This window comes from Pleurodeles waltl, chromosome 1_2 (genome assembly GCF_031143425.1).
Source record: "Pleurodeles waltl isolate 20211129_DDA chromosome 1_2, aPleWal1.hap1.20221129, whole genome shotgun sequence".
Classification (NCBI taxonomy): domain Eukaryota; kingdom Metazoa; phylum Chordata; class Amphibia; order Caudata; family Salamandridae; genus Pleurodeles; species Pleurodeles waltl.
The window spans coordinates 218,926,996-218,952,669 of NC_090437.1; positions in this window are offsets into that span (position 1 = coordinate 218,926,996).

Consider the following 25,674-nt stretch of genomic DNA (forward strand, 5'->3'; position numbering starts at 1 on the left):
AATGCCCCAAAACACAACGTGGACACATCACATTTTTTGAAAGAAAACAGAGGTGTTTTTTGCAAAGTGCCTACCTGTAGATCTTGGCCTCTAGCTCAGCCGGCACCTAGGGAAACCTACCAAACCTGTGCATTTCTGAAAACTAAAGACCTAGGGGAATCCAAGCTGGGGTGACTCTTGGGACTCTGACCAGGTTTTGTTACCCAGAATCCTTTGCAAACCTCAAAAGTTGGCTAAAAAACCACATTTTCCTCAAATTTCGGTGACAGAAAGTTCTGGAATCTGAGAGGAGCCACAAATCTTCTTACACCCAGCGTTCCCCTAAGTCTCCCATAAAAATGATACCTCACTTGTGTCGGTAGGCCTAGCGCCCGTGACAGAAACTGCCCTAAAACGCAACTTGGACACATCACAATGTTTGACAGAAAACAGAGGTGTTTTTTGCAAAGTGCCTACCTGTAGATTTTGGACTCTAGCTCAGCCAGCACCTAGGGAAACCTACCAAACCTGTGCATTTTTTAAAACTAGAGACCTAGGGGAATCCAAGATGGGGTGACTTGTGGGGCTCTGACCAGGTTCTGTTACCCAGAATCCTTTGCAAACCTCAAAATGTGGCTAAAAAAATACATTTTCCTCACATTTCGGTGACAGAAAGTTCTGGAATCTGAGAGGAGCCACAAATCTCCTTCCACCCAGCGTTCCCCTAAGTCTCCCGATAAAAATGATACCTCACTTGTGTCGGTAGGCCTAGCGCCCGTGACAGGAAATGCCCCAAAACGCAACTTGGACACATCACAATGTTTGACAGAAAACAGAGGTGTTTTTTGCAAAGTGCCTACCTGTAGATTTTGGACTCTAGCTCAGCCAGCACCTAGGGAAACCTACCAAACCTGTGCATTTTTGAAAACTAGAGACCTAGGGGAATCCAAGATGGGGTGACTTGTGGGGCTCTGACCAGGTTGTGTTACCCAGAATCCTTTGCAAACCTCAAAATGTGGCTAAAAAAACACATTTTCCTCACATTTCAGTGACAGAAAGTTCTGGAATCTGAGAGGAGCCACAAATTTCCTTCCAGCCAGCGTTCCCCCAAGTCTCCCGATAAAAATGATGCCTCACTTGTGTGGGTAGGCCTAGCGCCCGTGACAGGAAATGCCCCAAAACACAACGTGGACACATCACATTTTTTGAAAGAAAACAGAGGTGTTTTTTGCAATGTGCCTACCTGTAGATTTTGGACTCTAGCTCAGCCGGCACCTAGAGAAACCTACCAAACCTGTGTATTTTTGAAAACTAGAGACCTAGGAGAATCCAAGATGGGGTGACTTGTGGGGCTCTGACCAGGTTCTGTTACCCAGAATCCTTTGCAAACCTAAAAATTTGACTAAAAAAACATGTTTTCCTCAAATTTTGGTGACAGAAAGTTCTGGAATCTGAGAGGAGCCACAAATTTCCTTCCACCCAGGGTTCCCCCAAGTCTCCCGATAAAAATGATACCTCACTTGTGTGGTGAGGCCTAGCGCCCGTGACAGGAAATGCCCCAAAACACAGCTTGGACACATCACAATTTTTGACAGAAAACAGAGGTGTTTTTTGCAAAGTGCCTACCTGTAGATTTTGGACTCTAGCTCAGCCAGCACCTAGGGAAACCTACCAAACCTGTGCATTTTTGAAAACTAGAGACCTAGGGGAATCCAAGATAGGGTGACTTGTGGGGCTCTGACCAGGTTCTGTTACCCAGAATCCTTTGCAAACCTCAAAATGTGGCTAAAACAACACATTTTCCTCACATTTTGGTGACAGAAAGTTGTGGAATCTGAGAGGAGCCACAAATTTCCTTCCAGCCAGCGTTCCCCCAAGTCTCCCGATAAAAATGATACCTCACTTGTGTCGGTAGGCCTAGCGCCCGTGACAGGAAATGCCCCAAAACACAACGTGGACACATCACATTTTTTGAAAGAAAACAGAGGTGTTTTTTGCAAAGTGCCTACCTGTAGATTTTGGCCTCTATCTCAGCCGGCACCTAGGGAAACCTACCAAACCTGTGCATTTTTTAAAACTAGAGACCTAGGGGTATCCAAGATGGGGTGACTTGTGGGGCTCTGACCAGGTTCTGTTACCCAGAATACTTTGCAAACCTCAAAATTTGGCAAAAAAAACACGTTTTCCTCACATTTCGGTGACAGAAAGTTCTGGAATCTGGGAGGAGCCACAAATTTCCTTCCACACAGCGTTCCCCCATGTCTCCCGATAAAAATGATACCTCACTTGTGTGGGTAGGCCTAGCGCCCGTGACAGGAAATGCCCCAAAACACAACGTGGACACATCACATATTTTTTAAGAAAACAGAGGTGTTTTTTGCAAAGTGCCTACCTGTAGATTTTGGCCACTTGCTCAGCCAGCACCTAGGGAAACCTACCAAACCTGTGCATTTTTGAAAACTAGAGACCTAGGGAAATCCAAGATGGGGTGACTTGTGGGTCTCTGACCAGGTTCTGTTACCCAGAATCCTTTGCAAACCTCAAAATGTGGCTAAAAAAACACGTTTTCCTCATATTTCAGTGACAGAAAGTTCTGGAATCAGAGACGAGCCACAAATCTCCTTCCACCCAGCGTTCCCCCAAGTCTCCCGATAAAAATGATACCTCACTTGTGTCAGTAGGCATAGCGCCCGTGACAGGAAATTCCCCAAAACGCAACTTGGACACATCACAATTTTTTACAGAAAACAGAGGTGTTTTTTGCAAAGTGCCTACCTGTAGATCTTGGCCTCTAGCTCAGCCGGCACCTAGGGAAACCTACCAAACCTGTGCATTTTTTAAAACTAAAGACCTATGCGAATCCAAGCTGGGGTGACTTGTGGGACTCTGACCAGGTTCTGTTACCCAGAATCCTTTGCAAACCTCAAAAGTTGGCTAAAAAAACACATTTTCCTCACATTTCGGTGACAGAAAGTTCTGGAATCTGAGAGGAGCCACAAATCTCCTTCCACCCAGCGTTCCCCTAAGTCTCCCGATAAAAATTATACCTCACTTGTGTCGGTAGGCCTAGCGTCCGTGACAGGAAATGCCCCAAAACGCAACTTGGACACATCACAATTTTTGACAGAAAACAGAGGTGTTTTTTGCAAAGTGCCTACCTGTAGATTTTGGACTCTAGCTCAGCCAGCACCTAGGGAAACCTACCAAAGCTGTGCATGTTTGAAAACTAGAGACCTAGGGGAATCCAAGATGGGGTGACTTGTGGGGCTCTGACCAGGTTCTGTTACCCAGAATCCTTTGCAAACCTCAAAATGTGGCTAAAAAAACAAATTTTCCTCACATTTCGGTGACAGAAAGTTCTGGAATCTGAGAGGAGCCACAAATTTCCTTCCAGCCAGCGTTCCCCCAAGTCTCTCGATAAAAATGATACCTCACTTGTGTGGGTAGGCCTAGCGTCCGCGACAGGAAACGCCCCAAAGCGCAACGTGGACACATCCAATTTTTTGAAAGAAAACAGAGGTGTTTTTTGCAAAGTGCTTACCTGTAGATTTTGGCCTGTAGCTCAGCCGCCACCTAGGGAAACCTACCAAACCTGTGCATTTCTGAAAACTAGAGACCTAGGGGAATCCAAGATGGGGTGACTTGTGTGGCTCGGACCAGGTTCTGTTACCCAGAATCCTTTGCAAACCTCAAAATTTGGCTAAAAAAACACATGTTCCTCACATTTCTGTGGCAGAAAGTTCTGGAATCTGAGAGGAGCCACAAATTTCCTTCCACCTAGCGTTCCCCCAAGTCTCCCGATAAAAATGATACCTCACTTGTGTGGGTAGGCCTAGCGCCCGCGACAGGAAACGCCCCAAAGCACAACGTGGACACATCCAATTTTTTGAAAGAAAACAGAGGTGTTTTTTGCAAAGTGCCTACCTCTAGATTTTGGCCTGTAGCTCAGCCGCCACCTAGGGAAACCTACCAAACCTGTGCATTTCTGAAAACTAGAGACCTAGGGGAATCCAAGATGGGGTGACTTGTGTGGCTCGGACCAGGTTCTGTTACCCAGAATCCTTTGCAAACCTCAAAATTTGGCTAAAAAAAACACATGTTCCTCACATTTCTGTGGAAGAAAGTTCTGGAATCTGAGAGGAGCCATAAATTTCCTTCCACCCAGCGTTCCCCCACGTCTCCCGATAAAAATGATACCTCACTTGTGTGGGTAGGCCTAGCGCGCGCGACAGGAAATGCCCCAAAGCGCAACGTGGACACATCCAAATTTTTGAAAGAAAACAGAGGTGTTTTTTGCAAAGTGCCTACCTGTAGATTTTGGCCTGTAGCTCAGCCGGCACCTAGGGAAACCTACCAAACTTGTGCATTTCTAAAAACTAGAGACCTAGGGGAATCCAAGATGGGGTGACTTTTGTGGCTAAGACCAGGTTCTGTTACCCAGAATCCTTTGCAAACCTCAAAATTTTGCTAAAAAAAACATGTTCCTCAGATTTCTGTGGCAGAAAGTTCTGGAATCTGAGAGGAGCCACAAATTTCTTTCCACCCAGCGTTCCCCCAAGTCTCCCGATAAAAATGATACCTCACTTGTGTGGGTAGGCCTAGCGCCCGCGACAGGAAACGCCCCAAAGTGCAACGTGGACACATCACATTTTTTGAAAGAAAACAGAGGTGTTTTTTGCAAAGTGCCTACCTGTAGATTTTGGCCTGTAGCTCAGCCGCCACCTAGGGAAACCTACCAAACCTGTGCATTTCTGAAAACTAGAGACCTAGGGGAATCCAAGATAGGGTGACTTGTGTGGCTCGGACCAGGTTCTGTTACCCAGAATCCTTTGCAAACCTCAAAATTTGGCTAAAAAAACACATGTTCCTCACATTTCGGTGGCAGAAAGTTCTGGAATCTGAGAGGAGCCACAAATGTCCTTCCACCTAGCGTTCCCCCAAGTCTCCCGATAAAAATGATACCTCACTTGTGTGGGTAGGCCTAGCGCCCGCGACAGGAAACGCCCCAAAGCGCAACGTGGACACATCACATTTTTTGAAAGAAAACAGAGGTGTTTTTTGCAAAGTGCCTACCTGTAGATTTTGGCCTGTAGCTCAGCCGCCACCTAGGGAAACCGACCAAACTTGTGCATTTCTGAAAACTAGAGACCCAGGGGAATCCAAGATGGGGTGACTTGTGTGGCTCGGACCAGGTTCTGTTACCCAGAATCCTTTGCAAATCTCAAAATTTGGCTAAAAAAACACATGTTCCTCACATTTCTGTGGCAAAAAGTTCTGGAATCTGAGAGGAGCCACAAATTTCCTTCCACATAGCGTTCCCCCAAGTCTCCCGATAAAAATGATACCTCACTTGTGTGGGTAGGCCTAGCGCCCGCGACAGGAAACGCCCCAAAGCGCAACGTGGACACATCCAATTTTTTCAAAGAAAACAGAGGTGTTTTTTGCAAAGTGCCTACCTCTAGATTTTGGCCTGTAGCTCTGCCGCCACCTAGGGAAACCTACCAAACCTGTGCATTTCTGAAAACTAGAGACCTAGGGGAATCCAAGATGGGGTGACTTGTGTGGCTCGGACCAAGTTCTGTTACCCAGAATCCTTTGCAAACCTCAAAATTTGGCTAAACAAAACACATGTTCCTCACATTTCTGTGGAAGAAAGTTCTGGAATCTGAGAGGAGCCACAAATTTCCTTCCACCCAGCGTTCCCCCACGTCTCCCGATAAAAATGATACCTCACTTGTGTGGGTAGGCCTAGCGCGCAACAGGAAATGCCCCAAAGCGCAACGTGGACACATCCAAATTTTTGAAAGAAAACAGAGGTGTTTTTTGCAAAGTGCCTACCTGTAGATTTTGGCCTGTAGCTCTGCCGGCACCTAGGGAAACCTACCAAACTTGTGCATTTCTAAAAACTAGAGACCTAGGGGAATCCAAGATGGGGTGACTTTTGTGGCTAAGACCAGGTTCTGTTACCCAGAATCCTTTGCAAACCTCAACATTTTGCTAAAAAAAACATGTTCCTCACATTTCTGTGGCAGAAAGTTCTGGAATCTGAGAGGAGCCACAAATTTCCTTCCACACAGCGTTCCCCCAAGTCTCCCGATAAAAATGAAACCTCACTTGTGTGGGTAGGCCTAGCGCCCGTAACAGGAAATGCCCCAAAACACAACGTGGACACATCCAATTTTTTGAAAGAAAACAGAGGTGTTTTTTGCAAAGTGCCTACCTGTAGATTTTGGCCTGTAGCTCAGCCGGCACCTAGGGAAACCTACCAAACCTGTGCATTTCTGAAAACTAAAGACCTAGGGGAATCCAAGATGGGGTGACTTGTGTGGCTCGGACCAGGTTCTGTTACCCAGAATCCTTTGCAAACCTCAAAATTTGGCTAACAAAAAAACATGTTCCTCACATTTCTGTGGCAGAAAGTTCTGGAATCTGAGAGGAGCCACAAATTTCCTTCCACCTAGCGTTCACCCAAGTCTCCCGATAAAAATGAAACCTCACTTGTGTGGGTAGGCCTAGCGCCCGTAACAGGAAATGCCCCAAAACACAACGTGGACACATCACATTTTTTGAAAGAAAACAGAGGTGTTTTTTGCAAAGTGCCTACCTGTAGATCTTGGCCTCTAGCTCAGCCGGCACCTAGGGAAACCTACACAACCTGTGCATTTCTGAAAACTAAAGACCTAGGGGAATCCAAGCTGGGGTGACTCTTGGGACTCTGACCAGGTTTTGTTACCCAGAATCCTTTGCAAACCTCAAAAGTTGGCTAAAAAACCACATTTTCCTCAAATTTCGGTGACAGAAAGTTCTGGAATCTGAGAGGAGCCACAAATCTTCTTACACCCAGCGTTCCCCTAAGTCTCCCATAAAAATGATACCTCACTTGTGTCGGTAGGCCTAGCGCCCGTGACAGAAACTGCCCTAAAACGCAACTTGGACACATCACAATGTTTGACAGAAAACAGAGGTGTTTTTTGCAAAGTGCCTACCTGTAGATTTTGGACTCTAGCTCAGCCAGCACCTAGGGAAACCTACCAAACCTGTGCATTTTTTAAAACTAGAGACCTAGGGGAATCCAAGATGGGGTGACTTGTGGGGCTCTGACCAGGTTCTGTTACCCAGAATCCTTTGCAAACCTCAAAATGTGGCTAAAAAAATACATTTTCCTCACATTTCGGTGACAGAAAGTTCTGGAATCTGAGAGGAGCCACAAATCTCCTTCCACCCAGCGTTCCCCTAAGTCTCCCGATAAAAATGATACCTCACTTGTGTCGGTAGGCCTAGCGCCCGTGACAGGAAATGCCCCAAAACGCAACTTGGACACATCACAATGTTTGACAGAAAACAGAGGTGTTTTTTGCAAAGTGCCTACCTGTAGATTTTGGACTCTAGCTCAGCCAGCACCTAGGGAAACCTACCAAACCTGTGCATTTTTGAAAACTAGAGACCTAGGGGAATCCAAGATGGGGTGACTTGTGGGGCTCTGACCAGGTTGTGTTACCCAGAATCCTTTGCAAACCTCAAAATGTGGCTAAAAAAACACATTTTCCTCACATTTCAGTGACAGAAAGTTCTGGAATCTGAGAGGAGCCACAAATTTCCTTCCAGCCAGCGTTCCCCCAAGTCTCCCGATAAAAATGATGCCTCACTTGTGTGGGTAGGCCTAGCGCCCGTGACAGGAAATGCCCCAAAACACAACGTGGACACATCACATTTTTTGAAAGAAAACAGAGGTGTTTTTTGCAATGTGCCTACCTGTAGATTTTGGACTCTAGCTCAGCCGGCACCTAGAGAAACCTACCAAACCTGTGTATTTTTGAAAACTAGAGACCTAGGAGAATCCAAGATGGGGTGACTTGTGGGGCTCTGACCAGGTTCTGTTACCCAGAATCCTTTGCAAACCTAAAAATTTGACTAAAAAAACATGTTTTCCTCAAATTTTGGTGACAGAAAGTTCTGGAATCTGAGAGGAGCCACAAATTTCCTTCCACCCAGGGTCCCCCAAGTCTCCCGATAAAAATGATACCTCACTTGTGTGGTGAGGCCTAGCGCCCGTGACAGGAAATGCCCCAAAACACAGCTTGGACACATCACAATTTTTGACAGAAAACAGAGGTGTTTTTTGCAAAGTGCCTACCTGTAGATTTTGGACTCTAGCTCAGCCAGCACCTAGGGAAACCTACCAAACCTGTGCATTTTTGAAAACTAGAGACCTAGGGGAATCCAAGATGGGGTGACTTGTGGGGCTCTGACCAGGTTCTGTTACCCAGAATCCTTTGCAAACCTCAAAATGTGGCTAAAACAACACATTTTCCTCACATTTTGGTGACAGAAAGTTGTGGAATCTGAGAGGAGCCACAAATTTCCTTCCAGCCAGCGTTCCCCCAAGTCTCCCGATAAAAATGATACCTCACTTGTGTCGGTAGGCCTAGCGCCCGTGACAGGAAATGCCCCAAAACACAACGTGGACACATCACATTTTTTGAAAGAAAACAGAGGTGTTTTTTGCAAAGTGCCTACCTGTAGATTTTGGCCTCTATCTCAGCCGGCACCTAGGGAAACCTACCAAACCTGTGCATTTTTTAAAACTAGAGACCTAGGGGTATCCAAGATGGGGTGACTTGTGGGGCTCTGACCAGGTTCTGTTACCCAGAATACTTTGCAAACCTCAAAATTTGGCAAAAAAAACACGTTTTCCTCACATTTCGGTGACAGAAAGTTCTGGAATCTGGGAGGAGCCACAAATTTCCTTCCACACAGCGTTCCCCCATGTCTCCCGATAAAAATGATACCTCACTTGTGTGGGTAGGCCTAGCGCCCGTGACAGGAAATGCCCCAAAACACAACGTGGACACATCACATATTTTTTAAGAAAACAGAGGTGTTTTTTGCAAAGTGCCTACCTGTAGATTTTGGCCACTTGCTCAGCCAGCACCTAGGGAAACCTACCAAACCTGTGCATTTTTGAAAACTAGAGACCTAGGGAAATCCAAGATGGGGTGACTTGTGGGTCTCTGACCAGGTTCTGTTACCCAGAATCCTTTGCAAACCTCAAAATGTGGCTAAAAAAACACGTTTTCCTCATATTTCAGTGACAGAAAGTTCTGGAATCAGAGACGAGCCACAAATCTCCTTCCACCCAGCGTTCCCCCAAGTCTCCCGATAAAAATGATACCTCACTTGTGTCAGTAGGCATAGCGCCCGTGACAGGAAATTCCCCAAAACGCAACTTGGACACATCACAATTTTTTACAGAAAACAGAGGTGTTTTTTGCAAAGTGCCTACCTGTAGATCTTGGCCTCTAGCTCAGCCGGCACCTAGGGAAACCTACCAAACCTGTGCATTTTTGAAAACTAAAGACCTATGCGAATCCAAGCTGGGGTGACTTGTGGGACTCTGACCAGGTTCTGTTACCCAGAATCCTTTGCAAACCTCAAAAGTTGGCTAAAAAAACACATTTTCCTCACATTTCGGTGACAGAAAGTTCTGGAATCTGAGAGGAGCCACAAATCTCCTTCCACCCAGCGTTCCCCTAAGTCTCCCGATAAAAATTATACCTCACTTGTGTCGGTAGGCCTAGCGTCCGTGACAGGAAATGCCCCAAAACGCAACTTGGACACATCACAATTTTTGACAGAAAACAGAGGTGTTTTTTGCAAAGTGCCTACCTGTAGATTTTGGACTCTAGCTCAGCCAGCACCTAGGGAAACCTACCAAACCTGTGCATTTTTGAAAACTAGAGACCTAGGGGAATCCAAGATGGGGTGACTTGTGGGGCTCTGACCAGGTTGTGTTACCCAGAATCCTTTGCAAACCTCAAAATGTGGCTAAAAAAACACATTTTCCTCACATTTCAGTGACAGAAAGTTCTGGAATCTGAGAGGAGCCACAAATTTCCTTCCAGCCAGCGTTCCCCCAAGTCTCCCGATAAAAATGATGCCTCACTTGTGTGGGTAGGCCTAGCGCCCGTGACAGAAAATGCCCCAAAACACAACGTGGACACATCACATTTTTTGAAAGAAAACAGAGGTGTTTTTTGCAATGTGCCTACCTGTAGATTTTGGACTCTAGCTCAGCCGGTCACCTAGAGAAACCTACCAAACCTGTGTATTTTTGAAAACTAGAGACCTAGGAGAATCCAAGATGGGGTGACTTGTGGGGCTCTGACCAGGTTCTGTTACCCAGAATCCTTTGCAAACCTAAAAATTTGACTAAAAAAACATGTTTTCCTCAAATTTTGGTGACAGAAAGTTCTGGAATCTGAGAGGAGCCACAAATTTCCTTCCACCCAGGGTCCCCCAAGTCTCCCGATAAAAATGATACCTCACTTGTGTGGTGAGGCCTAGCGCCCGTGACAGGAAATGCCCCAAAACACAGCTTGGACACATCACAATTTTTGACAGAAAACAGAGGTGTTTTTTGCAAAGTGCCTACCTGTAGATTTTGGACTCTAGCTCAGCCAGCACCTAGGGAAACCTACCAAACCTGTGCATTTTTGAAAACTAGAGACCTAGGGGAATCCAAGATGGGGTGACTTGTGGGGCTCTGACCAGGTTCTGTTACCCAGAATCCTTTGCAAACCTCAAAATGTGGCTAAAACAACACATTTTCCTCACATTTTGGTGACAGAAAGTTGTGGAATCTGAGAGGAGCCACAAATTTCCTTCCAGCCAGCGTTCCCCCAAGTCTCCCGATAAAAATGATACCTCACTTGTGTCGGTAGGCCTAGCGCCCGTGACAGGAAATGCCCCAAAACACAACGTGGACACATCACATTTTTTGAAAGAAAACAGAGGTGTTTTTTGCAAAGTGCCTACCTGTAGATTTTGGCCTCTATCTCAGCCGGCACCTAGGGAAACCTACCAAACCTGTGCATTTTTTAAAACTAGAGACCTAGGGGTATCCAAGATGGGGTGACTTGTGGGGCTCTGACCAGGTTCTGTTACCCAGAATACTTTGCAAACCTCAAAATTTGGCAAAAAAAACACGTTTTCCTCACATTTCGGTGACAGAAAGTTCTGGAATCTGGGAGGAGCCACAAATTTCCTTCCACACAGCGTTCCCCCATGTCTCCCGATAAAAATGATACCTCACTTGTGTGGGTAGGCCTAGCGCCCGTGACAGGAAATGCCCCAAAACACAACGTGGACACATCACATATTTTTTAAGAAAACAGAGGTGTTTTTTGCAAAGTGCCTACCTGTAGATTTTGGCCACTTGCTCAGCCAGCACCTAGGGAAACCTACCAAACCTGTGCATTTTTGAAAACTAGAGACCTAGGGAAATCCAAGATGGGGTGACTTGTGGGTCTCTGACCAGGTTCTGTTACCCAGAATCCTTTGCAAACCTCAAAATGTGGCTAAAAAAACACGTTTTCCTCATATTTCAGTGACAGAAAGTTCTGGAATCAGAGACGAGCCACAAATCTCCTTCCACCCAGCGTTCCCCCAAGTCTCCCGATAAAAATGATACCTCACTTGTGTCAGTAGGCATAGCGCCCGTGACAGGAAATTCCCCAAAACGCAACTTGGACACATCACAATTTTTTACAGAAAACAGAGGTGTTTTTTGCAAAGTGCCTACCTGTAGATCTTGGCCTCTAGCTCAGCCGGCACCTAGGGAAACCTACCAAACCTGTGCATTTTTGAAAACTAAAGACCTATGCGAATCCAAGCTGGGGTGACTTGTGGGACTCTGACCAGGTTCTGTTACCCAGAATCCTTTGCAAACCTCAAAAGTTGGCTAAAAAAACACATTTTCCTCACATTTCGGTGACAGAAAGTTCTGGAATCTGAGAGGAGCCACAAATCTCCTTCCACCCAGCGTTCCCCTAAGTCTCCCGATAAAAATTATACCTCACTTGTGTCGGTAGGCCTAGCGTCCGTGACAGGAAATGCCCCAAAACGCAACTTGGACACATCACAATTTTTGACAGAAAACAGAGGTGTTTTTTGCAAAGTGCCTACCTGTAGATTTTGGACTCTAGCTCAGCCAGCACCTAGGGAAACCTACCAAAGCTGTGCATGTTTGAAAACTAGAGACCTAGGGGAATCCAAGATGGGGTGACTTGTGGGGCTCTGACCAGGTTCTGTTACCCAGAATCCTTTGCAAACCTCAAAATGTGGCTAAAAAAACAAATTTTCCTCACATTTCGGTGACAGAAAGTTCTGGAATCTGAGAGGAGCCACAAATTTCCTTCCAGCCAGCGTTCCCCCAAGTCTCTCGATAAAAATGATACCTCACTTGTGTGGGTAGGCCTAGCGTCCGCGACAGGAAACGCCCCAAAGCGCAACGTGGACACATCCAATTTTTTGAAAGAAAACAGAGGTGTTTTTTGCAAAGTGCCTACCTGTAGATTTTGGCCTGTAGCTCAGCCGCCACCTAGGGAAACCTACCAAACCTGTGCATTTCTGAAAACTAGAGACCTAGGGGAATCCAAGATGGGGTGACTTGTGTGGCTCGGACCAGGTTCTGTTACCCAGAATCCTTTGCAAACCTCAAAATTTGGCTAAAAAAACACATGTTCCTCACATTTCTGTGGCAGAAAGTTCTGGAATCTGAGAGGAGCCACAAATTTCCTTCCACCTAGCGTTCCCCCAAGTCTCCCGATAAAAATGATACCTCACTTGTGTGGGTAGGCCTAGCGCCCGCGACAGGAAACGCCCCAAAGCACAACGTGGACACATCCAATTTTTTGAAAGAAAACAGAGGTGTTTTTTGCAAAGTGCCTACCTCTAGATTTTGGCCTGTAGCTCAGCCGCCACCTAGGGAAACCTACCAAACCTGTGCATTTCTGAAAACTAGAGACCTAGGGGAATCCAGGATGGGGTGACTTGTGTGGCTCGGACCAGGTTCTGTTACCCAGAATCCTTTGCAAACCTCAAAATTTGGCTAAAAAAAACACATGTTCCTCACATTTCTGTGGAAGAAAGTTCTGGAATCTGAGAGGAGCCATAAATTTCCTTCCACCCAGCGTTCCCCCACGTCTCCCGATAAAAATGATACCTCACTTGTGTGGGTAGGCCTAGCGCGCGCGACAGGAAATGCCCCAAAGCGCAACGTGGACACATCCAAATTTTTGAAAGAAAACAGAGGTGTTTTTTGCAAAGTGCCTACCTGTAGATTTTGGCCTGTAGCTCAGCCGGCACCTAGGGAAACCTACCAAACTTGTGCATTTCTAAAAACTAGAGACCTAGGGGAATCCAAGATGGGGTGACTTTTGTGGCTAAGACCAGGTTCTGTTACCCAGAATCCTTTGCAAACCTCAAAATTTTGCTAAAAAAAACATGTTCCTCAGATTTCTGTGGCAGAAAGTTCTGGAATCTGAGAGGAGCCACAAATTTCTTTCCACCCAGCGTTCCCCCAAGTCTCCCGATAAAAATGATACCTCACTTGTGTGGGTAGGCCTAGCGCCCGCGACAGGAAACGCCCCAAAGCGCAACGTGGACACATCACATTTTTTGAAAGAAAACAGAGGTGTTTTTTGCAAAGTGCCTACCTGTAGATTTTGGCCTGTAGCTCAGCCGCCACCTAGGGAAACCTACCAAACCTGTGCATTTCTGAAAACTAGAGACCTAGGGGAATCCAAGATAGGGTGACTTGTGTGGCTCGGACCAGGTTCTGTTACCCAGAATCCTTTGCAAACCTCAAAATTTGGCTAAAAAAACACATGTTCCTCACATTTCGGTGGCAGAAAGTTCTGGAATCTGAGAGGAGCCACAAATGTCCTTCCACCTAGCGTTCCCCCAAGTCTCCCGATAAAAATGATACCTCACTTGTGTGGGTAGGCCTAGCGCCCGCGACAGGAAACGCCCCAAAGCGCAACGTGGACACATCACATTTTTTTAAAGAAAACAGAGGTGTTTTTTGCAAAGTGCCTACCTGTAGATTTTGGCCTGTAGCTCAGCCGCCACCTAGGGAAACCGACCAAACTTGTGCATTTCTGAAAACTAGAAACCTAGGGGAATCCAAGATGGGGTGACTTGTGTGGCTCGGACCAGGTTCTGTTACCCAGAATCCTTTGCAAATCTCAAAATTTGGCTAAAAAAACACATGTTCCTCACATTTCTGTGGCAAAAAGTTCTGGAATCTGAGAGGAGCCACAAATTTCCTTCCACCTAGCGTTCCCCCAAGTCTCCCGATAAAAATGATACCTCACTTGTGTGGGTAGGCCTAGCGCCCGCGACAGGAAACGCCCCAAAGCGCAACGTGGACACATCCAATTTTTTCAAAGAAAACAGAGGTGTTTTTTGCAAAGTGCCTACCTCTAGATTTTGGCCTGTAGCTCTGCCGCCACCTAGGGAAACCTACCAAACCTGTGCATTTCTGAAAACTAGAGACCTAGGGGAATCCAAGATGGGGTGACTTGTGTGGCTCGGACCAAGTTCTGTTACCCAGAATCCTTTGCAAACCTCAAAATTTGGCTAAAAAAAACACATGTTCCTCACATTTCTGTGGAAGAAAGTTCTGGAATCTGAGAGGAGCCACAAATTTCCTTCCACCCAGCGTTCCCCCACGTCTCCCGATAAAAATGATACCTCACTTGTGTGGGTAGGCCTAGCGCGCGACAGGAAATGCCCCAAAGCGCAACGTGGACACATCCAAATTTTTGAAAGAAAACAGAGGTGTTTTTTGCAAAGTGCCTACCTGTAGATTTTGGCCTGTAGCTCTGCCGGCACCTAGGGAAACCTACCAAACTTGTGCATTTCTAAAAACTAGAGACCTAGGGGAATCCAAGATGGGGTGACTTTTGTGGCTAAGACCAGGTTCTCTTACCCAGAATCCTTTGCAAACCTCAACATTTTGCTAAAAAAAACATGTTCCTCACATTTCTGTGGCAGAAAGTTCTGGAATCTGAGAGGAGCCACAAATTTCCTTCCACACAGCGTTCCCCCAAGTCTCCCGATAAAAATGAAACCTCACTTGTGTGGGTAGGCCTAGCGCCCGTAACAGGAAATGCCCCAAAACACAACGTGGACACATCACATTTTTTGAAAGAAAACAGAGGTGTTTTTTGCAAAGTGCCTACCTGTAGATCTTGGCCTCTAGCTCAGCCGGCACCTAGGGAAACCTACCAAACCTGTGCATTTCTGAAAACTAAAGACCTAGGGGAATCCAAGCTGGGGTGACTCTTGGGACTCTGACCAGGTTTTGTTACCCAGAATCCTTTGCAAACCTCAAAAGTTGGCTATAAAACCACATTTTCCTCAAATTTCGGTGACAGAAAGTTCTGAAATCTGAGAGGAGCCACAAATCTCCTTCCACCCAGCGTTCCCCCAAGTCTCCCGATAAAAATGATACCTCACTTGTGTCAGTAGGCATAGCGCCCGTGACAGGAAATTCCCCAAAACGCAACTTGGACACATCACAATTTTTGACAGAAAACAGAGGTGTTTTTTGCAAAGTGCCTACCTGTAGATCTTGGCCTCTAGCTCAGCCGGCACCTAGGGAAACCTACCAAACCTGTGCATTTTTGAAAACTAAAGACCTAGGCGAATCCAAGCTGGGGTGACTTGTGGGACTCTGACCAGGTTCTGTTACCCAGAATCCTTTGCAAACCTCAAAAGTTGGCTAAAAAAACACATTTTCCTCACATTTCGGTGACAGAAAGTTCTGGAATCTGAGAGGAGCCACAAATCTCCTTCCACCCAGCGTTCCCCTAAGTCTCCCGATAAAAATTATACCTCACTTGTGTCGGTAGGCCTAGCGCCCGTGACAGGAAATGCCCCAAAACGCAACTTGGACACATCACAATTTTTGACAGAAAACAGAGGTGTTTTTTGCAAAGTGCCTACCTGTAGATTTTGGACTCCAGCTCAGCCAGCACCTAGGGAAACCTACCAAAGCTGTGCATGTTTGAAAACTAGAGACCTAGGGGAATCCAAGATGGGGTGACTTGTGGGGCTCTGACCAGGTTCTGTTACCCAGAATCCTTTGCAAACCTCAAAATGTGGCTAAAAAAACAAATTTTCCTCACATTTCGGTGACAGAAAGTTCTGGAATCTGAGAGGAGCCACAAATTTCCTTCCAGCCAGCGTTCCCCCAAGTCTCTCGATAAAAATGATACCTCTCTTGTGTGGGTAGGCCTAGCGTCCGCGACAGGAAACGCCCCAAAGCGCAACGTGGACACATCCAATTTTTTGAAAGAAAACAGAGGTGTTTTTTGCAAAGTGCCTACCTGTAGATTTTGGCCTGTAGCTCAGCCGCCACCTAGGGAAACCTACCAAACCTGTGCATTTCTGAAAACTAGAGACCTAGGGGAATCCAAGATGGGGTGACTTGTGTGGCTCGGACCAGGTTCTGTTACCCAGAATCCTTTGCAAACCTCAAAATTTGGCTAAAAAAACACATGTTCCTCACATTTCTGTGGCAGAAAGTTCTGGAATCTGAGAGGAGCCACAAATTTCCTTCCACCTAGCGTTCCCCCAAGTCTCCCGATAAAAATGATACCTCACTTGTGTGGGTAGGCCTAGCGCCCGCGACAGGAAACACCCCAAAGCACAACGTGGACACATCCAATTTTTTGAAAGAAAACAGAGGTGTTTTTTGCAAAGTGCCTACCTCTAGATTTTGGCCTGTAGCTCAGCCGCCACCTAGGGAAACCTACCAAACCTGTGCATTTCTGAAAACTAGAGACCTAGGGGAATCCAAGATGGGGTGACTTGTGTGGCTCGGACCAGGTTCTGTTACCCAGAATCCTTTGCAAACCTCAAAATTTGGCTAAAAAAAACACATGTTCCTCACATTTCTGTGGAAGAAAGTTCTGGAATCTCAGAGGAGCCATAAATTTCCTTCGACCCAGCGTTCCCCCACGTCTCCCGATAAAAATGATACCTCACTTGTGTGGGTAGGCCTAGCGCGCGCGACACGAAATGCCCCAACGCGCAACGTGGACACATCCAAATTTTTGAAAGAAAACAGAGGTGTTTTTTGCAAAGTGCCTACCTGTAGATTTTGGCCTGTAGCTCAGCCGGCACCTAGGGAAACCTACCAAACTTGTGCATTTCTACAAACTAGAGACCTAGGGGAATCCAAGATGGGGTGACTTTTGTGGCTAAGACCAGGTTCTGTTACCCAGAATCCTTTGCAAACCTCAAAATTTTGCTAAAAAAAACATGTTCCTCAGATTTCTGTGGCAGAAAGTTCAGGAATCTGAGAGGAGCCACAAATTTCTTTCCACCCAGCGTTCCCCCAAGTCTCCCGATAAAAATGATACCTCACTTGTGTGGGTAGGCCTAGCGCCCGCGACAGGAAACGCCCCAAAGCGCAACATGGACACATCACATTTTTTTAAAGAAAACAGAGGTGTTTTTTGCAAAGTGCCTACCTGTAGATTTTGGCCTGTAGCTCAGCCGCCACCTAGGGAAACCTACCAAACCTGTGCATTTCTGAAAACTAGAGACCTAGGGGAATCCAAGATAGGGTGACTTGTGTGGCTCGGACCAGGTTCTGTTACCCAGAATCCTTTGCAAACCTTAAAATTGGGCTAAAAAACACATGTTCCTCACATTTCTGTGGCAGAAAGTTCTGGAATCTGAGAGGAGCCACAAATGTCCTTCCACCTAGCGTTCCCCCAAGTCTCCCGATAAAAATGATACCTCACTTGTGTGGGTAGGCCTAGCGCCCGCGACAGAAAACGCCCCAAAGCGCAACGTGGACACATCCAATTTTTTTAAAGAAAACAGAGGTGTTTTTTGCAAAGTGCCTACCTGTAGATTTTGGCCTGTAGCTCAGCCGGCACCTAGGGAAACCTACCAAACGTGTGCATTTCTAAAAACTAGAGACCTAGGGCAATCCAAGATGGGGTGACTTTTGTGGCTAAGACCAGGTTCTGTTACCCAGAATCCTTTGCAAACCTCAAAATTTTGCTAAAAAAAAATGTTCCTCACATTTCTGTGGCAGAAAGTTCTGGAATCTGAGAGGAGCCACAAATTTCCTTCCACCCAGCGTTCCCCCAAGTCTCCCGATAAAAATGATACCTCACTTGTGTGGGTAGGCCTAGCGCCCGCGACAGGAAACGCCCCAAAGCGCAACGTGGACACATCACATTTTTTGAAAGAAAACAGAGGTGTTTTTTGCAAAGTGCCTACCTGTAGATTTTGGCCTGTAGCTCAGCCGCCACCTAGGGAAACCGACCAAACTTGTGCATTTCTGAAAACTAGAGACCTAGGGGAATCCAAGATGGGGTGACTTGTGTGGCTCGGACCAGGTTCTGTTACCCAGAATCCTTTGCAAATCTCAAAATTTGGCTAAAAAAACACATGTTCCTCACATTTCTGTGGCAAAAAGTTCTGGAATCTGAGAGGAGCCACAAATTTCCTTCCACCTAGCGTTCCCCCAAGTCTCCCGATAAAAATGATACCTCACTTGTGTGGGTAGGCCTAGCGCCCGCGACAGGAAACGCCCCAAAGCGCAACGTGGACACATCACATTTTTTGAAAGAAAACAGAGGTGTTTTTTGCAAAGTGCCTACCTGTAGATTTTGGCCTGTAGCTCAGCCGCCACCTAGGGAAACCGACCAAACTTGTGCATTTCTGAAAACTAGAGACCTAGGGGAATCCAAGATGGGGTGACTTGTGTGGCTCGGACCAGGTTCTGTTACCCAGAATCCTTTGCAAATCTCAAAATTTGGCTAAAAAAACACATGTTCCTCACATTTCTGTGGCAAAAAGTTCTGGAATCTGAGAGGAGCCACAAATTTCCTTCCACCTAGCGTTCCCCCAAGTCTCCCGATAAAAATGATACCTCACTTGTGTGGGTAGGCCTAGCGCCCGCGACAGGAAACGCCCCAAAGCGCAACGTGGACACATCCAATTTTTTCAAAGAAAACAGAGGTGTTTTTTGCAAAGTGCCTACCTCTAGATTTTGGCCTGTAGCTCAGCCGCCACCTAGGGAAACCTACCAAACCTGTGCATTTCTGAAAACTAGAGACCTAGGGGAATCCAAGATGGGGTGACTTGTGTGGCTCGGACCAAGTTCTGTTACCCAGAATCCTTTGCAAACCTCAAAATTTGGCTAAAAAAAACACATGTTCCTCACATTTCTGTGGAAGAAAGTTCTGGAATCTGAGAGGAGCCACAAATTTCCTTCCACCCAGCGTTCCCCCACGTCTCCCGATAAAAATGATACCTCACTTGTGTGGGTAGGCCTAGCGCGCGACAGGAAATGCCCCAAAGCGCAACGTGGACACATCCAAATTTTTGAAAGAAAACAGAGGTGTTTTTTGCAAAGTGCCTACCTGTAGATTTTGGCCTGTAGCTCTGCCGGCACCTAGGGAAACCTACCAAACTTGTGCATTTCTAAAAACTAGAGACCTAGGGGAATCCAAGATGGGGTGACTTTTGTGGCTAAGACCAGGTTCTGTTACCCAGAATCCTTTGCAAACCTCAACATTTTGCTAAAAAAAACATGTTCCTCACATTTCTGTGGCAGAAAGTTCTGGAATCTGAGAGGAGCCACAAATTTCCTTCCACACAGCGTTCCCCCAAGTCTCCCGATAAAAATGAAACCTCACTTGTGTGGGTAGGCCTAGCGCCCGTAACAGGAAATGCCCCAAAACACAACGTGGACACATCACATTTTTTGAAAGAAAACAGAGGTGTTTTTTGCAAAGTGCCTACCTGTAGATCTTGGCCTCTAGCTCAGCCGGCACCTAGGGAAACCTACCAAACCTGTGCATTTCTGAAAACTAAAGACCTAGGGGAATCCAAGCTGGGGTGACTCTTGGGACTCTGACCAGGTTTTGTTACCCAGAATCCTTTGCAAACCTCAAAAGTTGGCTATAAAACCACATTTTCCTCAAATTTCGGTGACAGAAAGTTCTGAAATCTGAGAGGAGCCACAAATCTCCTTCCACCCAGCGTTCCCCCAAGTCTCCCGATAAAAATGATACCTCACTTGTGTCAGTAGGCATAGCGCCCGTGACAGGAAATTCCCCAAAACGCAACTTGGACACATCACAATTTTTGACAGAAAACAGAGGTGTTTTTTGCAAAGTGCCTACCTGTAGATCTTGGCCTCTAGCTCAGCCGGCACCTAGGGAAACCTACCAAACCTGTGCATTTTTGAAAACTAAAGACCTAGGCGAATCCAAGCTGGGGTGACTTGTGGGACTCTGACCAGGTTCTGTTACCCAGAATCCTTTGCAAACCTCAAAAGTTGGCTAAAAAAACACATTTTCCTCACATTTCGGTGACAGAAAGTTCTGGAATCTGAGAGGAGCCACAAATCTCCTTCCACCCAGCGTTCCCCTAAGTCTCCCGATAAAAATTATACCTCACTTGTGTCGGTAGGCCTAGCGCCCGTGACAGGAAATGCCCCAAAACGCAACTTGGACACATCACAATTTTTGACAGAAAACAGAGGTGTTTTTTGCAAAGTGCCTACCTGTAGATTTTGGACTCTAGCTCAGCCAGCACCTAGGGAAACCTACCAAAGCTGTGCATGTTTGAAAACTAGAGACCTAGGGGAATCCAAGATGGGGTGACTTGTGGGGCTCTGACCAGGTTCTGTTACCCAGAATCCTTTGCAAACCTCAAAATGTGGCTAAAAAAACAAATTTTCCTCACATTTCGGTGACAGAAAGTTCTGGAATCTGAGAGGAGCCACAAATTTCCTTCCAGCCAGCGTTCCCCCAAGTCTCTCGATAAAAATGATACCTCTCTTGTGTGGGTAGGCCTAGCGTCCGCGACAGGAAACGCCCCAAAGCGCAACGTGGACACATCCAATTTTTTGAAAGAAAACAGAGGTGTTTTTTGCAAAGTGCCTACCTGTAGATTTTGGCCTGTAGCTCAGCCGCCACCTAGGGAAACCTACCAAACCTGTGCATTTCTGAAAACTAGAGACCTAGGGGAATCCAAGATGGGGTGACTTGTGTGGCTCGGACCAGGTTCTGTTACCCAGAATCCTTTGCAAACCTCAAAATTTAGCTAAAAAAACACATGTTCCTCACATTTCTGTGGCAGAAAGTTCTGGAATCTGAGAGGAGCCACAAATTTCCTTCCACCTAGCGTTCCCCCAAGTCTCCCGATAAAAATGATACCTCACTTGTGTGGGTAGGCCTAGCGCCCGCGACAGGAAACACCCCAAAGCACAACGTGGACACATCCAATTTTTTGAATGAAAACAGAGGTGTTTTTTGCAAAGTGCCTACCTCTAGATTTTGGCCTGTAGCTCAGCCGCCACCTAGGGAAACCTACCAAACCTGTGCATTTCTGAAAACTAGAGACCTAGGGGAATCCAAGATGGGGTGACTTGTGTGGCTCGGACCAGGTTCTGTTACCCAGAATCCTTTGCAAACCTCAAAATTTGGCTAAAAAAAACACATGTTCCTCACATTTCTGTGGAAGAAAGTTCTGGAATCTCAGAGGAGCCATAAATTTCCTTCGACCCAGCGTTCCCCCACGTCTCCCGATAAAAATGATACCTCACTTGTGTGGGTAGGCCTAGCGCGCGCGACACGAAATGCCCCAACGCGCAACGTGGACACATCCAAATTTTTGAAAGAAAACAGAGGTGTTTTTTGCAAAGTGCCTACCTGTAGATTTTGGCCTGTAGCTCAGCCGGCACCTAGGAAAACCTACCAAACTTGTGCATTTCTACAAACTAGAGACCTAGGGGAATCCAAGATGGGGTGACTTTTGTGGCTAAGACCAGGTTCTGTTACCCAGAATCCTTTGCAAACCTCAAAATTTTGCTAAAAAAAACATGTTCCTCAAATTTCTGTGGCAGAAAGTTCAGGAATCTGAGAGGAGCCACAAATTTCTTTCCACCCAGCGTTCCCCCAATTCTCCCGATAAAAATGATACCTCACTTGTGTGGGTAGGCCTAGCGCCCGCGACAGGAAACGCCCCAAAGCGCAACGTGGACACATCACATTTTTTTAAAGAAAACAGAGGTGTTTTTTGCAAAGTGCCTACCTGTAGATTTTGGCCTGTAGCTCAGCCGCCACCTAGGGAAACCTACCAAACCTGTGCATTTCTGAAAACTAGAGACCTAGGGGAATCCAAGATAGGGTGACTTGTGTGGCTCGGACCAGGTTCTGTTACCCAGAATCCTTTGCAAACCTCAAAATTTGGCTAAAAAAAACACATGTTCCTCACATTTCTGTGGCAGAAAGTTCTGGAATCTCAGAGGAGCCATAAATTTCCTTCGACCCAGCGTTCCCCCACGTCTCCCGATAAAAATGATACCTCACTTGTGTGGGTAGGCCTAGCGCGCACGACACGAAATGCCCCAACGCGCAACGTGGACACATCCAAATTTTTGAAAGAAAACAGAGGGGTTTTTTGCAAAGTGCCTACCTGTAGATTTTGGCCTGTAGCTCAGCCGGCACCTAGGGAAACCTACCAAACTTGTGCATTTCTACAAACTAGAGACCTAGGGGAATCCAAGATGGGGTGACTTTTGTGGCTAAGACCAGGTTCTGTTACCCAGAATCCTTTGCAAACCTCAAAATTTTGCTAAAAAAAACATGTTCCTCAGATTTCTGTGGCAGAAAGTTCAGGAATCTGAGAGGAGCCACAAATTTCTTTCCACCCAGCGTTCCCCCAAGTCTCCCGATAAAAATGATACCTCACTTGTGTGGGTAGGCCTAGCGCCCGCGACAGGAAACGCCCCAAAGCGCAACGTGGACACATCACATTTTTTTAAAGAAAACAGAGGTGTTTTTTGCAAAGTGCCTACCTGTAGATTTTGGCCTGTAGCTCAGCCGCCACCTAGGGAAACCTACCAAACCTGTGCATTTCTGAAAACTAGAGACCTAGGGGAATCCAAGATAGGGTGACTTGTGTGGCTCGGACCAGGTTCTGTTACCCAGAATCCTTTGCAAACCTCAAAATTTGGCTAAAAAACACATGTTCCTCACATTTCTGTGGCAGAAAGTTCTGGAATCTGAGAGGAGCCACAAATGTCCTTCCACCTAGCGTTCCCCCAAGTCTCCCGATAAAAATGATACCTCACTTGTGTGGGTAGGCCTAGCGCCCGCGACAGAAAACGCCCCAAAGCGCAACGTGGACACATCCAATTTTTTTTAAGAAAACAGAGGTGTTTTTTGCAAAGTGCCTACCTGTAGATTTTGGCCTGTAGCTCAGCCGGCACCTAGGGAAACCTACCAAACGTGTGCATTTCTAAAAACTAGAGACCTAGGGCAATCCAAGATGGGGTGACTTTTGTGGCTAAGACCAGGTTCTGTTACCCAGAATCCTTTGCAAACCTCAAAATTTTGCTAAAAAAAAATGTTCCTCACATTTCTGTGGCAGAAAGTTCTGGAATCTGAGAGGAGCCACAAATTTCCTTCCACCCAGCGTTCCCCCAAGTCTCCCGATAAAAATGATACCTCACTTGTGTGGGTAGGCCTAGCGCCCGCGACAGAAAACGCCCCAAAGCGCAACGTGGACACATCCAATTTTTTGAAAGAAAACAGAGGTGTTTTTTGCAAAGTGCCTACCTGTAGATTTTGGCCTGTAGCTCAGCCGCCACCTAGGGAAACCTACCAAACCTGTGCATTTCTGAAAACTAGAGACCTAGGGGAATCCAAGATGGGGTGACTTTTGTGGCTAAGACCAGGTTCTGTTACCCAGAATCCTTTGCAAACCTCAAAATTTTGCTAAAAAAAACATGTTCCTCAGATTTCTGTGGCAGAAAGTTCAGGAATCTGAGAGGAGCCACAAATTTCTTTCCACCCAGCGTTCCCCCAAGTCTCCCGATAAAAATGATACCTCACTTGTGTGGGTAGGCCTAGCGCCCGCGACAGGAAACGCCCCAAAGCGCAACGTGGACACATCACATTTTTTTAAAGAAAACAGAGGTGTTTTTTGCAAAGTGCCTACCTGTAGATTTTGGCCTGTAGCTCAGCCGCCACCTAGGGAAACCTACCAAACCTGTGCATTTCTGAAAACTAGAGACCTAGGGGAATCCAAGATGGGGTGACTTGTGTGGCTCGGACCAGGTTCTGTTACCCAGAATCCTTTGCAAACCTCAAAATTTGGCTAAAAAAACACATGTTCCTCACATTTCTGTGGAAGAAAGTTCTGGAATCTCAGAGGAGCCACAAATGTCCTTCCACCTAGCGTTCCCCCAAGTCTCCCGATAAAAATGATACCTCACTTGTGTGGGTAGGCCTAGCGCCCGCGACAGAAAACGCCCCAAAGCGCAACGTGGACACATCCAATTTTTTTAAAGAAAACAGAGGTGTTTTTTGCAAAGTGCCTACCTGTAGATTTTGGCCTGTAGCTCAGCCGGCACCTAGGGAAACCTACCAAACGTGTGCATTTCTAAAAACTAGAGACCTAGGGCAATCCAAGATGGGGTGACTTTTGTGGCTAAGACCAGGTTCTGTTACCCAGAATCCTTTGCAAACCTCAAAATTTTGCTAAAAAAAAATGTTCCTCACATTTCTGTGGCAGAAAGTTCTGGAATCTGAGAGGAGCCACAAATTTCCTTCCACCCAGCGTTCCCCCAAGTCTCCCGATAAAAATGATACCTCACTTGTGTGGGTAGGCCTAGCGCCCGCGACAGGAAACGCCCCAAAGCGCAGCGTGGACACATCCAATTTTTTCAAAGAAAACAGAGGTGTTTTTTGCAAAGTGCCTACCTCTAGATTTTGGCCTGTAGCTCAGCCGCCACCTAGGGAAACCTACCAAACCTGTGCATTTCTGAAAACTAGAGACCTAGGGGAATATAAGATGGGGTGACTTGTGTGGCTCGGACCAAGTTCTGTTACCCAGAATCCTTTGCAAACCTCAAAATTTGGCTAAAAAAAACACATGTTCCTCACATTTCTGTGGAAGAATGTTCTGGAATCTGAGAGGAGCCACAAATTTCCTTCCACCCAGCGTTCCCCCACGTCTCCCGATAAAAATGATACCTCACTTGTGTGGGTAGGCCTAGCGCGCGACAGGAAATGCCCCAAAGCGCAACGTGGACACATCCAAATTTTTGAAAGAAAACAGAGGTGTTTTTTGCAAAGTGCCTACCTGTAGATTTTGGCCTGTAGCTCAGCCGGCACCTAGGGAAACCTACCAAACTTGTGCATTTCTAAAAACTAGAGACCTAGGGGAATCCAAGATGGGGTGACTTTTGTGGCTAAGACCAGGTTCTGTTACCCAGAATCCTTTGCAAACCTCAAAATTTTGCTAAAAAAAACATGTTCCTCACATTTCTGTGGCAGAAAGTTCTGGAATCTGAGAGGAGCCACAAATTTCCTTCCACACAGCGTTCCCCCAAGTCTCCCGATAAAAATGATACCTCACTTGTGTGGGTAGGCCTAGCGCCCGTAACAGGAAATGCCCCAAAACACAACGTGGACACATCACATTTTTTGAAAGAAAACAGAGGTGTTTTTTGCAAAGTGCCTACCTGTAGATCTTGGCCTCTAGCTCAGCCGGCACCTAGGGAAACCTACCAAACCTGTGCATTTCTGAAAACTAAAGACCTAGGGGAATCCAAGCTGGGGTGACTCTTGGGACTCTGACCAGGTTTTGTTACCCAGAATCCTTTGCAAACCTCAAAAGTGGGCTATAAAACCACATTTTCCTCAAATTTCGGTGACAGAAAGTTCTGGAATCTGAGAGGAGCCACAAATCTCCTTACACCCAGCGTTCCCCTAAGTCTCCCATAAAAATGATACCTCACTTGTGTCGGTAGGCCTAGCGCCCGTGACAGAAAATGCCCCAAAACGCAACTTGGACACATCACAA